This window comes from Zonotrichia albicollis, chromosome 6, assembly GCF_047830755.1.
Source record: "Zonotrichia albicollis isolate bZonAlb1 chromosome 6, bZonAlb1.hap1, whole genome shotgun sequence".
Lineage (NCBI taxonomy): Eukaryota > Metazoa > Chordata > Aves > Passeriformes > Passerellidae > Zonotrichia > Zonotrichia albicollis.
Genome location: NC_133824.1, coordinates 9039537 through 9055975, shown reverse-complemented (window position 1 = coordinate 9055975; position 16439 = coordinate 9039537). Strand labels below are relative to the sequence as shown.

Genomic DNA, 16439 nt, shown 5'->3' with positions numbered 1-16439 from the left:
TTTTTTTTTTTAATAAATAAGCACTCAATATTCAGAACCAAGTCCCTGGTTCACTAAATTTAGAATACATAACTTCCATGCACTGCTAAGTCATCTGTGTGCAGGCTGATTTCTTAAGAGTATTTTGCAACTTGAATTCAAACATTTTGTAGTTCATAAAGTGTATTGGGCCCCATGGCTCAAAACCAATCATACCTTTAGTTCCACAAGTGTCCTTAACCTCATGTATCAACTGAAAGTACATTTATTTTTTAATACAGCACTAAATTTTACAAGATAATATTATATAACCCATGTTGCATTTCCCAGAAAATTTAGCTAGCACCAGAGGTGAACTCACTCCTGGCAGAAGCCCTGCCTTCCTCTCTTCATTCTCATACCCACTTTTCCTACCTTGTTGGTTCTGTCCCAAGTAGTTTGTAAATCAGATGAACTGACCCACATTACAGGCAACATGAACAAGAAGTTGGAACAGTATCAGCCACCCAATTTGTTTGTTAGGGCATCACTCGAATACTTGCACTACTGCATCTTTTGACAGCAAAGTGTACTTGAACTACCCATGGATTTAGATGCCTTTTTTTGGTTTGGTTGCTATTGTCCACTTCAGCCTCTGTACTGAACACAACCTACCTGAACAGCAGTTATCTAACACATAACTAGCTGAGTCCAGTCAATACAACTCAGCTACTACAAAAATGCCAAGTCAAGAATACAGCTTCTCCACAGTGAAAGGCACTTGTAAAAGGAAGGGAAAAACTCCAAAACCACAAACAATTAGATCTTTAGCTTCAAAAGGAAAGACAGATTTTGTCTTTTCTTGCAGAAGTTATCCCGCATACCAAAAGTTCCCTTATTTCAGCTTATCTGAAGAATTTTTAAATTGCATCTTGGCCTCAGGATACACCCATGGAATTTTGTTTTAAAAACCACCATTAGGTGAGCTTTTTCTTTACTTTTTATTAAAAGCCTGCATGCATCCCCATAAGCCTTACCACAGTGAAACTAAATTCAACATCTGCTGACCAAGTGAAGCAGTTGTTGAGGGCAGTGACGCACGTACAGATGTGTTTGAACGTACACATATACACAGCCAAGGAGTTCAACTATGTCAAAGCTTGTTTAAAAAAGCCTGTACTGCAAAAAAAGTACATTGAGTGTGTTATATGAAATGAGGAAGTTAACAGAAACCAAAATTACCACTCTAAATCCTACAAAACAGCACAAAAGTGACTTTCAGATTATACTGATACTCAGAATAAAATTTAAAATAAGCACAAGACTGCTTAAAGGTTTCAGCCTGAAATAAATTTCTCAGTCTTCTCAATATTTGTCACACTGAACCTAAAATCCTAAGAAGCTAGATGACATGCATCTGAGGTATCTGGGCTGACAGCCAGGTATTCCTGGACTGGGAATTTTGATTTAACAAAAAGTCTCTGTACAGAATGGACTTTGGGTAACAGTGACACTTTGTTTATATCATCACTCAATACAAATGTTTCATAAAATTTCCTGTAAATCACTGGGATCCAATTGATATAAAGGGCAAAGTCAAGAGTACTACAACAGGTTTTACAACCACTTGATTTTTCCCCTGTAAAATTTTAAGACCTTTGTATTTCTTTTGGAGTTGCTGCCATAGGATTATGCAATAGCATAATATTAAAACCAAAGTAAGAAATTATATCAAGTACCTGCACATACCTGTACCAACATGGTATTTCAGGTTTTCATTTTACCTAACATGCTTTAAATTTACAATGAGTAAATGACAACCCAGGCATCATAAGAACAACTTATTCACATTTGCTTAGTTTTTTATACAGTCCAAAAATGCCAGGCTATTTTGCCCCAACAGCTCTTTTCGAGTAACAAGCACAACTTTACTGCAAGATGAGATGACAAGATGCAGCGATCAAAAGCACCAACCCTAGTAAGGAAACACATCAACTAAATTTCAGCAAGGTTAAACTTATTCCCATAGAAGTTAGGTAGATCAACTAAAACAGAAAGAACTTGTGAGAATGGACCATTGCTATCATGCCCAGAGTGTATCCCACCAGCCTTAACATCCTGAACCTGCTTCCAGCAGAACAGTGATCTGGTGGCCAACAGAGAGCCCTGAGCCATCCCAAAGTGATCCAGGAACAATCCCATGCTCAGAAGAACAGAAGTTCCCATCCACTGGGAAGTTTCCATGCTGGTTGTCATGCAGTACACTGCTGGAATTACAAGCCAACAACATCCAAAGGCACAAGCTCTTAAAAATGAAGACAAAGTTGCTCGTGGCTAGAGCTCCAACTGCTTGTTCAGACATGCATGGAGTATTTACCTCAACTTCCTTGGAGAAAGTGGTTCTCCAAGTAAGAGGAGTTGACAGGAACTGAGTGCTACTTGTCCTGACCCTCCTCTTTTTCCATGGATGGGACACTCAGAGGTACTGGCACATTCTCAGATTTTGTGGAGGACAAGTCTCCAGTCTTGGAAGAGTACATGCTAAAGGACTGAATGCATATGGGACAGTGAACCTTAAAGAAATCCTGTAACTGGCAAGTGATTTTCTGTTCAAAGGAAACAAATGAAATTTGAAGGCTCAGTTGATTATGCCTGACACACATGCAAATCCACACAAAGCCTATTTTGACTCCTTTTTATAATCAGGTCAAACAATCAACCTTTATCATTATTCCAAATTAACTGGATGATACAGTAGTAAGATGCAACTGCAACAGCTGAAAGGTTGTGGTTTGGATCAGTTCTGTACAAATATAAAAAATGGCTAATGTTCTACACAACATGGGCTAATGAATCTGTGTCATTTCATTATTCACTGCATTGGAAAGAAAGAAAAATGCAGTAAGGAAAAGCACCAGAACTTAAGCCACATCAGCAGTTACCAGCTCAAGAGGGCAAGAAAAACCAGATATAACGGGATTATGAAAGTGACTGCATTACTCAGTCTTTGCTGAGAATCATGTGTTCCAGCTATCACAAAGAACCCTTTCTTATAGTTAAGCATGAAATTTACAGCATTTTCTCTTCCATGAAGTAGTATGCTTCTCCATCAAGAAGTTCTTTCAAAACAGAGGTGATAAAAACACCACAACAGTCCTAGCTTTTTATTTCTACATTTGTTGAGAATCACTGGACTGAGTTGTAGTGGAGAAAACCCACCAACAAACAACCTGTACTGATTTTCAACATTTTCTCTGAGGAATTTGAGTGAAAGTTAAAAGAACTATGCTCAAACCGAGCACAAAGGTGTAGTCTTGAAGATACACACACTTCAGAATTTGAAAACACTGAGCAGCATTTCAACAGTTGTAAAAAACCCACAGAACTTACAGGAAAAAAAAACCTCTTTTCAATGCTGGCTTTGCACACAGTGCTCAAAGCAGTATTTATGATGATCAGCAAAGCAACTTCAAGTATGATATGAACATGTCACACCATAAAATAAATAAATAATGTCATTAACAGGGACTGACAGGTCAAATCACTAACAGCAGTGGGGAGGCGGGGGACATCAACATATTTAGATTCCTCTACACACAAAAAATTCCAGCAGCTAAAAAGTTCAAACACATAAAGCACACAGAGACTAACTGAATTGCATCAGTACAATCCTGTATGGAACAGGCTGTTCCTCCCAAGCAACTTAAATGTCCTCATATACCAGCAAATAAATTTTCATCTCTCCACATCAGTGATTCTTACAGTTAGTTGCAAAACCACACTAATACACTAAAAGTCTATTCTGATTTTTAACATTCATATGAAAGACTCAAGTAATGCTCTTGAAGATGAATTCAAAACACTTCTTTCAGATAAATGAGCAAGAGCTCATTTATGGCCCTCTAGGACTCTCTTGAAGGGAAATGACAGCATGTATTCTTCAATGACTCCATTTTTTCACAAGTTTACTTGAAAGGAACATTATCTGATTTAGATAAAAACATAATTAAATCTACTTTATAAGAAAATCAGAAAAATCCTATCCACCAAATCTTTATCAATATCACTAAACAGAGTAATTAGGTATGAACATATCCATTTACAGGAAAATGAGGATAATTAATTTTAGCCAGTCTAGAATAATTGCAGCATAGTCTGATATACTGTGATGAATTCTGAGGAGTCTAAATGTGTTTCAAAAGGCCTCTTATGAGCAAAACTTACCCACTTGGTTTTTTTTTTTTTTTAGGAACGGCAAATATTCTTTGGTTTACATATACAAACACATCAGTTGGTTAAGACAAAAAAAGGAACTTCAAAATAACATGAAAAGTACCTCAGAAAAAGGAACAGACTTTTTTTTTCTTTTTTTTAAAGTAGCCTGCATTATTTCTTTCAATCAAAGTCCAGGCCAACACTTTGTCTTGTCAGGCAGCTACCTAACTCATGGAGATTTCAGCTGCATTCAACCTTGGATACTGAGGTAAGACCACTGTCCTCCTCAGTGTGCCTCCAGATAATGACTGCCCATTATTGCAGCAATATCCATGGTCACCTGTTCTTTTTCCCCCTCTGGAAAAGGCAAAAGTGGAGCAGAAGTAAAAACCTTCCACATGAAACTCTACCACCTTTACAGAGTCCATTTCACAGGCTTCTTATCCCCGTACTGTTTATCTGTCAACAGGATTGCTGCTTCTTCTGGAACAGGGCAAGCAGTCTTTCATCTCCACAGTCCTCTATCTCCAAAGAATTTTATTCCATTTAGTCTGAGAGTGCCTTCCAAAGATCCCTCCGTGTCTCATTAAGAAAGGGAATTCCTCCTCTTGCTCAAGCTGTGACCCAGCCACAACACAAAATCCTGTTTTCAATTAACAAATCTACTAATATGGGAAAATCCTGGCTCAAACCCCAATCATATGGAAGATCCATACACCCTACAGTTTCCCTTGTACTGGAGTTATTTTCCCCTTTTATCCAGGCCCAATTATTTCACAGAAAGCCATTTACTCTGAATGAGGACGTGGGAGTTTCCTGTACACAACAGTGCCTGTAAATTCAGTGCACAGTCACACACACATTTCCTCTGAGAACATGCTCTGCCTCTGGGAGTGCATTAGAGTAACTCACAGGGCAATCCCAGACACTGCTCTGTGCCTACCTCAGCAGCAAGCAGCACCCACCCTATCTTATGACTTACTATTTTCAACTCACCTTCACAAAGCAACCTTTTGATCACTCAGCTTTAGCTCCCTTATTAATTTCCGCAGCCTGAGTCATCTCTGGTGATGACACTGCTTGGGGTTTTCACAACAATAGCTCCAACATCAAAGCAAACTAAAAAGTCTTGCACCCACATATTGATCAGCCTTCCCATGAAGGTGGACTCTTTTAATAGATCAGAAGAAAAATTACTTGTATCTTACTTTGGCTGCAATCAACTCTTCATCCTGCCAGCCAGTCACTGTATCAGTAAAAACATCTTGTGACAATTCTGTTGCTTGGAACATCATTCCTCATGACTACAGTGTTTCTATACAATACTCTTCCTTTATACTCAAGCCTCCAAGATGCTTGGTAACAATACACAGCTCATCTATTTGCACTGAAACCCCTGCCTGTGGCTAGAAACTGCCATTACCAATATTGCTGTATATCCAAAACAATTTTCTCAACACTTCAGGCCTTAATACATCACCATTCATTTTCTTCTGTACACCATCCTCTCTGTGGGTCCTTTTGTCATCACACAACAGGAGTTTCACCCACTCAGCCTCTTCTCTTTGACAAAACAAGTTTGAAGTATTGGCTGCTAGCATCATTTCTTACACATTTAACACTAATGGATACATCTATACTCAACAGAAAAACTGGAAGGGGGAACATGAAAACATGTGGTAAAAACTCAAAAAGCAATCTAGTCCAGTCATTTCATGAGACATGAGGAATTTTATTAAAGAAACACTGATTTTCCTCATTGAGGAGCATTAAGTCACAGCCATAAAATTAACTCATTACAGCTACAGTTTGAATACTTTCAACAGTAAGCCACAAGCCACGACAAGTCCTGCATCCAATAAAACCACAGTTGCAATCTGGATTCAAAATGCATTATTTGGTGTACACAAACCTAAGCTGGTTCACCAACACTGGTTCCACACACATTTCTTCAGTGCCAGTGCTCACCACAGCTACCACCAGATCTCCCCAAAGCTCCTCCATTGTGTCAGCAACCAAACACAGGAATTCTCTTCTGTGAGACTTTCTTCTCCCTAGTGTAGTCAGTTCCCTGCACCAGTTTACCAAATGGCTCAAGGAACCCAGATGACGCCACAGAGAAGGAAGAACAGCAAGAAAAGGTTACTTTGCTCCCCACAATCAAACACAACATTCAGTTTGACTAATACTCAGTAGACACAGTCTTCAAAAAATAAACACTGCCAGTCCCCACACACCTATTCCTGCAGCAGAGCTGTACCTCCTCACTGCAGCAGACATTTGGAAAGCCATGCAAGTCCTGACTGGACCGTGTTTGTTTTCACTTGATCCTTTGGTGTGGCTGCTCCAGCTGCTGCCCAAGTACAGCACTGCCTCAATCTTCACTCAGCCAAATACCACTGTCAATGGAAACATCTTACTTTAAGTGGGCAGCTATAATACCACCTTTGCAATACACTTTTCCTCTCCAGAGCTCCTAAAAAATTAACAGTAGGAAAAATCACCTGCAAAGCTAGGGCAGTCCTAGCAGAGAAAGGCAATTTAGATAGCAGCAGCTACTGCTGGGATTCACTAGTACAGAGCTCCCAGTATCCAGGTGGCTGATTGCTGCTTCTTTGGCCTGTATTTATTTTCCTCTGTATCTGTGCAGTTTGTTCCCTTCCTGGTGAACAACACTTCACGTAGCAGCCATCACTACTAAAGAGGTCCATGGGAGCTGCTGCTTTTTTGAATGCTTGGATGATTTTAAATTTGCAGTGCCAGAATATACATGCATCTAGGTATTACTCATATAGGAAAAAATACAAAGCCAAGCCTATGTGAATTTTAAATATATTCCCTTCAATGCAGTGAGCTCATCCTCTGACAGAGAGAAGATAACATGTATGCAGGACTCACTGCCTGTCAGCTCTTCACAGGTACACCAGGGTGATCTGATACTACCACCAAAGTCAAACTAACAGGGAACTGTACTTTTCCCTCACACTCCATCCTGCCAAGCGGTTTTCTTGCTCCCCCTCACACTGCATACAGAGATTATATGATCACAAACCAAGTCATTTCAAATGGCTGATCCATCTTCCCACTGCTGGAGAGAGTGGCAGATAACAGACAGGAAGAGGGAACTCCAGCACGTTTGCCTGACAGGCAGCTAAAACTGGAATAGGATCTCACGGCTCTCAATATGAAGAGAGCAGACTACTCCCATCAGACTGCCTCCCAACTCCCCAAAACCATACCCTTGCAGTCATGCTTTCTGTTCTCTCTTCAAGTCACCCTGGCCTGGCAACAGATGTGACACTCACATTTTCCCAAGTCTATTTTGTCCACTGCTGCAGGAAGCAATACAAAATCAATTTGTAAAATTCATTGTACATGGTATTTACACAACAGCTGACTTATCTGAGACCATGTAACCTGGTTATGTACTTCTGTCTCCCTGAGCAAAGGTGAAATCCCTGGTCAAAGCCACAGAACATTTTCCTTGTATTTAGAGGTTTTTAAGACACCCTCCCCCCCACAACTAACACAATGATCTTATACCTGTTCTCATAAATCAATTACATCTGTATATACTAAGATTTAACAGTTACTTAAAAACTTACGCATTCGAAAGATGTCCCCATTGGCTGGACTCTTCTGCAATTAATTTAAATTCATTAACTTCAGCAGAAATTTTTTAAGAGCCACACTGATACTACCAACTAACACTTATAACACCTGATGCCAAGAAATTTTTCTATGCTGTATACTTCAAAGATTTCAGCCATTCTGAAAATAGTAGCAAAATACATTAATACTGCAATATTTTCCCTCAAAAGTTATACCAGTAACTTCAGTTTCAGTAGTTATCTTCATTAATACCTACATTTAGATTCCATAAAAGTGGAGCAAGAACTAAAAGCTCACAAATTTTAAGGAATGTCCTGCCCAAAACTACAGGAATTCATTTCAGAAAACATACTTTCTCAGTGATAAAAGAAATCAATTAAGGAAGGAAAGGCTTAGTCAGAAAACCAGACTAGTACTTAGCCTACAATTAAGTTGGAGCTTTGTTTACATTTTCCCCTTGGCAAGAAAAGGAAGTTATGTCTTCCACATTTCCTGCAACAAGCTCTCTCTGCACTTCCAAAGCACTTTTTTGTTCTGTAACATGAATATGCAAGTTTTACAGAACAGTCAAAAGAGCATCACGAACGTTGACATAACGTTGTTTCTGAAAACAGAGGCACCAATCATGTACACATTTAATTTCATTAATTCAGCAACATCCACACATAACTCATGAATACAGACTTTTAAAGGCAGCAGAGTTAGAAAAGCTTATGGGGTGGTTTCTTGTTTAACTATTTGCTAAGGCAAATCTGCCCTTTGAGCAGACTGCTGACATGCTGCCTTAACTCTTCCTTCTCTCCCCACAAGATCTGAAGCTTTTCAGATGTCCCAGAATACTAAAAAAATAACTGGATTTTTCAAAGAAATAAACCAAAACTTTTAGGAGAAAAGCAAAATTCCCCCCCAAAAAAAAAAAAAAAAAAAAAATCTCACTTCCCTCTCTCTATCTAGATGATCATTCCCACTCAACTCTCCTTTCATGTTCAATGAACAGAACAGTTTTTAGCTGGATCACTTTCCAGATTAACAAAAAATGAAAGGTTCATTTCAATAAGGAAACACATCAATCTTGTATATGTGGAAAAAAGGGCAAGTTCCCTTTCCTTCCAAACATAAAACAAGGATGAAACTCCAGATCCACAAGATATTTAAATAAAAGCACCCTCATTACTATTGAAGATTGCAAGTGCCTGATATAACTGAGCTTTGATGTAGCTAACACTCAGTCACAAAATGTGGCACTTTCCAATTTAATTCGCCAGCAAAAATAAGCTGGTAGCTAAAAAACAGAATGAGGGAAGAAGGGAAGGAGGAGAAAGGACAGCAGATGCCCAAGGTAGTGGTGGGGAAATACCTAGATCAGCACAAGTCTGCTAATCCAAAGGGGAAACTTGGAGCCAATAATTAACTGAGAAATTATGCAGTAACAAAATTACCTCAGATGTTCTCAGCAGAGAAATTCAAATGTCTTGAGAAACTCAGAACAAGACACGACAAATTTTACTTTACTTGTAGTGGAAAAGCCCTGAGTAGTATGAACAGATATTTTAGCAAGTTTGTAATAAGACTGTACTTCTGATTAACATCATTTTCAGAAGACATGTAATTTAAGCTTTAAAACCAACTTCAAGTAGCAATTGCCCCGGCTCTAACATCAAAGACTGCAGTCAACTGCAGTTAAAGACAAGCAGCTTTGATGCACTGCAGAAATACTTATGAGAGTCACTTTACCACAGGTTACCAGGTCTTCAGATCCATGCCTAGAACTACAAAATACAATTAGACAGGCCTCATACAGCATGTTAACCTTACTGTGTTAGAAGGATATTTTGGCATTTCAAGTCCAAATACACATTTCCAGAAGTGCTTAATGGAGGACTAAACCCTAAAGAGATTTTAATGACCAAATAAGAAGCTGAAGGTACTTTTTGACCTAAATAATGTACCTTTTAATGTATTTTTAAGAAAGGATACATCAAATTATTCTCTTAAATATTATCTTTGGCCATACAAAAAAACCTCCAAAAACCAAAATAGTCAGCCAAGATGGGATTTGAGAATTTAAAGAATTTAAATGTGTGTTTAAACACACATTCTTATCCAAAATTTAGATAAGCTAATCACTCATGAAAATAAACTGCAGAGAAGATGGAGATACTTGATACACTGGGAGTGTGGGGGGCTCACAGGGACACTGAGTAGTCCCTCATGCTGTCACACAGGTTCCTCTGCAGAGATTATGGGCTTGCACGCAGCTCCCAGTAACAACTGCTGCCCCTCAGTACTGACACAACCCAGGTTATTCCTCCCTCAGCACCAAGGCCTACAGTGAGTACTGAGCAACACAAAGCTTCCCATCTCCAGCATGCATTTTGTCAATTCAGCATTCTTACACCCTGCTTGTCACTGTGGTAGAATAAAAAACAATTTCAAAGGCTTCCTAGAAGTACCTCATTATAGACTGGCAAAGGCATTTTCAACTTAAAATGACAGTATAAGCAACTTGATGTATTTCAGAGAGCAGCAGTCACTACTAGAATGACTGCAAAGAAATCCATGAACCTATTAACATTATATTCTCTACCTGCATCCTAGACATTTTATATGCATTTCACTTCATCTCTCAACATGTCTGAAATTGAGATGACCACTACAGGATGAACCAAGGTTCAAGACATCAGCCTTTAATATAGTCACATGCTTCATTAATCTGGGATTCATCAGGGGTATTTTAAATGGGTAATACAAAATTCCACTGTGTATGCCTATGCTCCTTCCTTCTTCAGGATGAAATCTCCTGGTCATTCAGTTAAGTATCACAAGCAGCTTCAGAGGTTGTTAGTCATCTATGTATTTTAAGACATACATCTGGGTACATGAAGAACTTCAGCACAAGAACTTGTACACTGCAGAATTTAAGTGGATAAACAGCATACTTATCACAGCAGCAGGAAGGCTTTAAAAAAGACATCTTCCTAGACTAAGTCAAAAAAATCACCAAATCCACAACAAACCCAGTTCTAACAGCCAATGAACCACTTCTCCCCCATCTTTACATGAAGAATCATCATTTGAAAAAAGCTAAAGCAGAAGATCAAAAGAGATCAAAGAATAAGGGAGCACCAGTCCACAAAATACTGTCTTGTTGCATTCTGATTGTATTTGTTATGTTAGAATGCTTTTAATTCGCTCTCAAGCAGCTTTTCCAATATTGGGGTCAGGAGAAAAAAAGCATGAAAAGGAACTTTTGTCACTCATACTGATTATTTTTAAAGCACTTAAAATAACCTACCCATTTACAGAAGTGTTTGATATTCTTCACTGCAGTACAGGGATCTGGAATAGCAGATGATAAGCAAAGCAGCACTTCAGTTTCTCACTAATGCAATGTGATCTACTTGGTCACTCAAAAAATACTTCAATTTTCATATAAATAGTTACAAAGTTTTACTCATGTTGGACAGCTTCACAAGACCCTGGTATTCTTGCTCTTTGTATATGAAACCTTGATTAAAATCAGTGGCAGACTATGAGAACAATCTTCTCTCACCCAAGCTGCAGTTTAAAATACACAGGCAAGCACACAAAGATACATTTTACAGCCCTACTGATCCCACCGAGCTTCTGCAAGTTCTAGGTCACAAAATAATAAGCCCAAATAAAGAACTAAGCAGCAGTCACTGATTACATTACTGTTTACATCAACTCCTTTGAGTTTAACCATTCTTACCATCAGCAGAATGGTAAAATGTCCTGATAGTTATCCTGAGACTAGGTTTCAACAGATCTTGGACATGGTTTCCAAATTAGTGCAATCTTGCATATCATTAACTAGCTTGATCTCTCTCCAAAGCACTTCCCACTAGATAATGTCAAAGTTCAGAAGCCATGAAGAAAAAGAGATTAATTTAAAAAAAATCTTAAAAGCTACAAGTTGCCATAATGAAATAGTCCTGTAAGAAAGAGGAGAGAGTAGAAATAAAAAGGCTCTTGAACAATATGGGGAATCACAGTAACTGCAGAACTAGGAAGACATGCTCTAAAAGAGATTTCAGAAAATTAAATTCTACTCTTTATTATTTACTACAGTGGGTTGGAAACAGGGTATGATAGCACAGAAAAGCCAGGATGAATACAAAAAGTCCAGTCTTTTTAATACAGGAAAGACTGAACATACAATGATGTTTGAGTGCCATTAAAAATATACAGTATGAATGATCACTGAGAATTAGGACAAAATCTGAGGACAAAGATCAAATCGGATTTAGAAAATTATCGGTCAGTTAAACAGGTAACAGCTCACACTTGAATGCCAAGTTTGAAAAACAAAGTAAATCACTTAGAAGATACTTCTGAAACATAAAACTGATTTAAGATGTTGTCCAAAACACTATACCTCCACACTTAGTACTGAAAGCTTCTTCTTAATCAGTTTTGACTGCTGTTAATTTTTTTCTTGCATGCTTTAGCACTCAAACATCTAAATAACCAGTTTAAATCCACTGATGATAGAAAATCCCCAACAGGCTGGACATGTCTGCAAGGCCACCAGCAGTTAAAGTTCACATTCAGCAGTGTATGGTGTAAGCTTGCACAACACCTGCACACAATGGAGCAAACAAATCAGATTTAAATTTAACTATGTGTATAGTTAGGTATGTACTTGAATCCAGCACGTCAGGCAACACAGTTCCACCCCAATCCCCTTTACCTCCTGGCCTCACCTCTACCCTGTGCAAACAGACTTTGCACAGCAATGTGGTGAGCCAGATGAAGGATCTGACATGAAGTTATTTTGTGCTTTAGTGGTTTATTTTTCATACAGATCAATTTCCTGAATGTTTCAGAGTGAAGCCATGTAAACAACCCTACCAACACAGCTGAGGGGACAGTGCAGGAAGTAAGGGAAAGCAGCAGTGGACTGAAAGTGTTTAAACCAATTTTGCCACTAAACATCAATCAAGAACCTCATAGGCATCCTTATTATTGTGGGTTCCCCCTGCCAAGGGGATAGGGAACAGAACAGAAAGCAAAGAAAAAACAATGCAGTAAAACTCATGGGTTGAGATAGTACAGTTTAATAATTTAAATAAACCAAAATATAATAATCATATTATAATAACAATTTCAATCTCCTAGTGTCCATTCATTATATAGAAAGCATCATTACAGATGGTATCCTTCTTGGGAGACATGCAGGACAGACTACATGGGTGTAAAATGCAAGACTAGAATCAACTGTGGCATCTGCAGTTCCTTCTTAGAGTTCAGGCATACTAGAAAGCCAATATAGGAAAGAGCATTCTAAAAATCGACAATAGCTTCTGTTCAAAGATTAAAGGATACTGACAAGGCTTATCTTTCAAAGAACCTGGGAAATTAAACAAAGCAATAGCCAGAGGACTCCCTGGAAGCTCACCTAACATATCTGAACTAGGATTCCTGGTCCCCACTGCATGTACAATAAAGTTGTATATCAGGTTTCCAGACTAGTGTGAAAAAATGGGAAAAGCCATTCATGTGGTAACAGAAATCAAAAGTCATCTAAATATGTTAAGAAAAAGCAAACAAGCAACAAGAAATTTAGAGTTAATACTAAAACTTGCAGTTCTGTATCAAGATTTGCTGTAATTCTCATCAGTATCACAAGGAATACAGTTATTTCCTCTTAAGTGCAATCTCACAGTTTCCCTATAGATCTATTTATTGATTAATGTGAACTACACACATCAATATGTCCATAGGATGTTATCATTCATCTCTTTGCCTCTGAAAGGCAGCCACAACTGCCTCGGTCACCACAGTGTACCCAAGACATCAGAAAAAACTCCCCTTTTCTTGCATGTGGTCTGATACATCACGAGCAAACAAGCATCAGGGTGGCAGAGGAGCAAGCAGGGTTAATGTCCCACCTCCTCCTGCGGCCACCTGCAGCAGCCAAGACACCTCGTCACCAATGCAGCTTACTAACAGGACACAAGAAGACATTGTTCCAGCCTAAAATTCATCCCCAACAACCCTGAGATTAATTGTCATCACTGACAATTAATCTGTAAACCTGACACCATGTATATAGGAACTTGAAAGGCTGCTTTCAAAATGAAGACTCAATATTTTGTTGTTAATTCATCAAGCTCTGGCAGTTTCACTGAATTAAATTTAAGAAGCTGGCTGCAAAGGCAGCACATTCTACTCTAATTTAACAGTGAGCAACATATCTTCACAACATAATGTTTGGAGCTTCTCAGACAAGCTTGAAAACTAAGAGGAGAAAAAAAATTTAAATCCCTAAGACAAATCCATGCAAGTCTTCCAGGAGAGCTTATAAAAGTAATTCTATTCCTTCATGTATGAGTCTTGGCAAATCAGTCCATGCCAGCTATAAGCACTACACCAGCACTGTATCTATGACTCAGCAAGGGAATCTGGACATATGAAGAGAATTTACTTACTAATGTAAGAGGCAAGGAGTTTTAAAATGGCAACAACTGCAACAATGCCACAGTAAATGAACCAAGACAACTTCTGGTGTGTATGCTTAAACATAAAAGGAGCACGGTCAGATTAGAATGTCAAACCCATTTATACATTGAAAGTTTGAAAGCAAGTGAAACAATGCTCAGTGCAGCTGAGCTGAAACACAAAGGGTTCAACAGCTGTTTTCATCTCCAGTGAACAAAAACAAACACTGGCTGTACATTTGACACAAAACACTGAGCTCCATTTCCAAGATTACCTGCGTGCAGCCCAACTATGCAAGTCTAACTTTAGAGCTGAATGCAAACCAGTGAGCAATTGGCAGCTTTGTGTTGTAACTTAAGATACAAGCTTGATTTACTGTGACATTCATCATATGTTTACATATAAGCACGAACAGATAGTACTGTTTACATGACACTAATTGACACAGCAAAGTAGCAAGTTCTTAAATGGCTCAATAATGCTTTGGTCCATCAACTGAGACTAGTTTTCTAGTGGATAAATTATTCCAAAAAGGGAGAAAACATCACAACCCATACCTCTGAATTCATTATCTTCACACAGATATTTTACATAATAAGCACTCAGACCTTGCCTTGTAAATATCACGGTCCACAAAATCTGTACATTACTAACAGCCTTCTGTTCCACATCCTCATAAATAACATCTACAGAATTATTTTTGTTACACTGGTAGCAGACTCTTAGTCAACAAGGGTGGAGGAAAAAGTATTTTCATTGAATTCTTAAGCAAAAGGTTCAAATGGAGAAGGATCTAAGAAGAAATTCCCCTCCCTGCACTAGCCTGTGTGAAGAAGGGTACTAACACAGAACTAGGATGAAGTGTTTGAAACAATAAAAGAGTAGCTTAGAAAACTCATCCACTTCCCTGAGATCTTTCAGACAAAGAGGGTAAAGCTTTATCTCCTCAAGCTTTTCAGTGTCTCAACATGAGTTACGAGGTTTAAAAAAATTTTATTTCAACTTCTGTTTTTATTTTCTCAATTTCTAAATGAAAACAGAGCATGCAGTATGTAGCAAAGCCTGAGGTGATCACATCCCAATGGTATATCTGCCAAACACTTTAAATTTGTTATTATATTACATAGGTTTGAAGCAAAGCATCAAGCGACGCTACACTGCCTAAGGTAAATTCTCCCACAAACTATCACTGCATCAACACGTATTTTATTATCCTGCTATCGTATTTTATGTTAGTACTCGACATGTGTGTCATCTTTCACCCAACGGTCTCATATGGGATGGCGGGGAAGAGCAAGTAGAAACACGAACCAACAGAACAGCACTTATCCCACGGGCAGCAGGAATATTCCAGAGGCACATCACCGACAAAGCTCTCCAAGTTTCTCCAGGAGCACCGACCGCGGTAACACCTGTACAGAGAGGAGCGGGGCAGGACCCCCCAGACCCCGCGCCAGCAGCAGCCGCAGCAGTCCCAGGCCAGGGGCACGGGCACGGCACGGGCCGGGCAGAGCGGCCCCGGAGGGAGCCCCGCAGCCACGGCCGCCGCGCTCCCACCGGCCCGGCACGGGCGGAGCTCCGCGGCCACGGAGCACGAGCCCCGCACCAGCTCCGGGGGGAGACGGCTCCGAGCAGCTCTGCAGCTCCGCGGGGAGTGCGCCGGGCGGAGGACAGAGAAGGAGGGAGAGGAGAAGCGAGCGAAAGGGCGGCGAGGCAGGACCCGACAGCGCGGACAGGCACAGCCGAGGCCGCCGCCGCCGCTCCGGAGCGCGGACCCTGCGGGCCGGGAGCGGCACGGGAAGCAAGGCTCCCTCCCGCGGCCCAGCGGAGCTCCAGGTTGGCAGCGGCGCAGCGGGACAAGCCGCCCGCAGCCGGCCCGGCGGGGCGCGCACCGAGTCCCGCCGTGGGGGCGTCGACTGTCTTGCCCCCTCCCCTCCGCCGTCGTGACACCAAGCCCGCGATCCCCTCCCAGCCCAGCTTCCCGCGGTACCTCACCTCCGGCAGCCGCTCGCCGCCGCCATCCTCCCGCTCAGCGCCGCCCGCTCCCGCCCGGCCCCGCTCCGGCCGCCGCCATTTTGCTCCCGAGCCCCAGGCTCGGCCGGGCAGCGGGAGCGCGCACGGCGCCTGCGCGGCGGCGGCGCTGCGGCGCGCGAGCCACGTGGTCCGGGAGGCCGGGCCGGGGCCGGGGC

General features: G+C 40.5%; 1 protein-coding gene across 2 annotated transcripts in view; it reads right to left on the bottom strand.

The window, feature by feature from the left end:
* Positions 1-16403, bottom strand: part of BTBD7 (BTB domain containing 7) — a 53487-nt gene extending 37084 nt beyond the window's left edge. For both annotated transcript variants that reach the window (XM_074542441.1, XM_074542442.1), the window contains exon 1: positions 16246-16403. The gene's annotated coding sequence lies outside the window, so the exon portion shown is untranslated. The remainder of the gene's footprint in view (positions 1-16245) is intronic.
* Between the last annotated feature and the right edge of the window lie 36 nt (positions 16404-16439).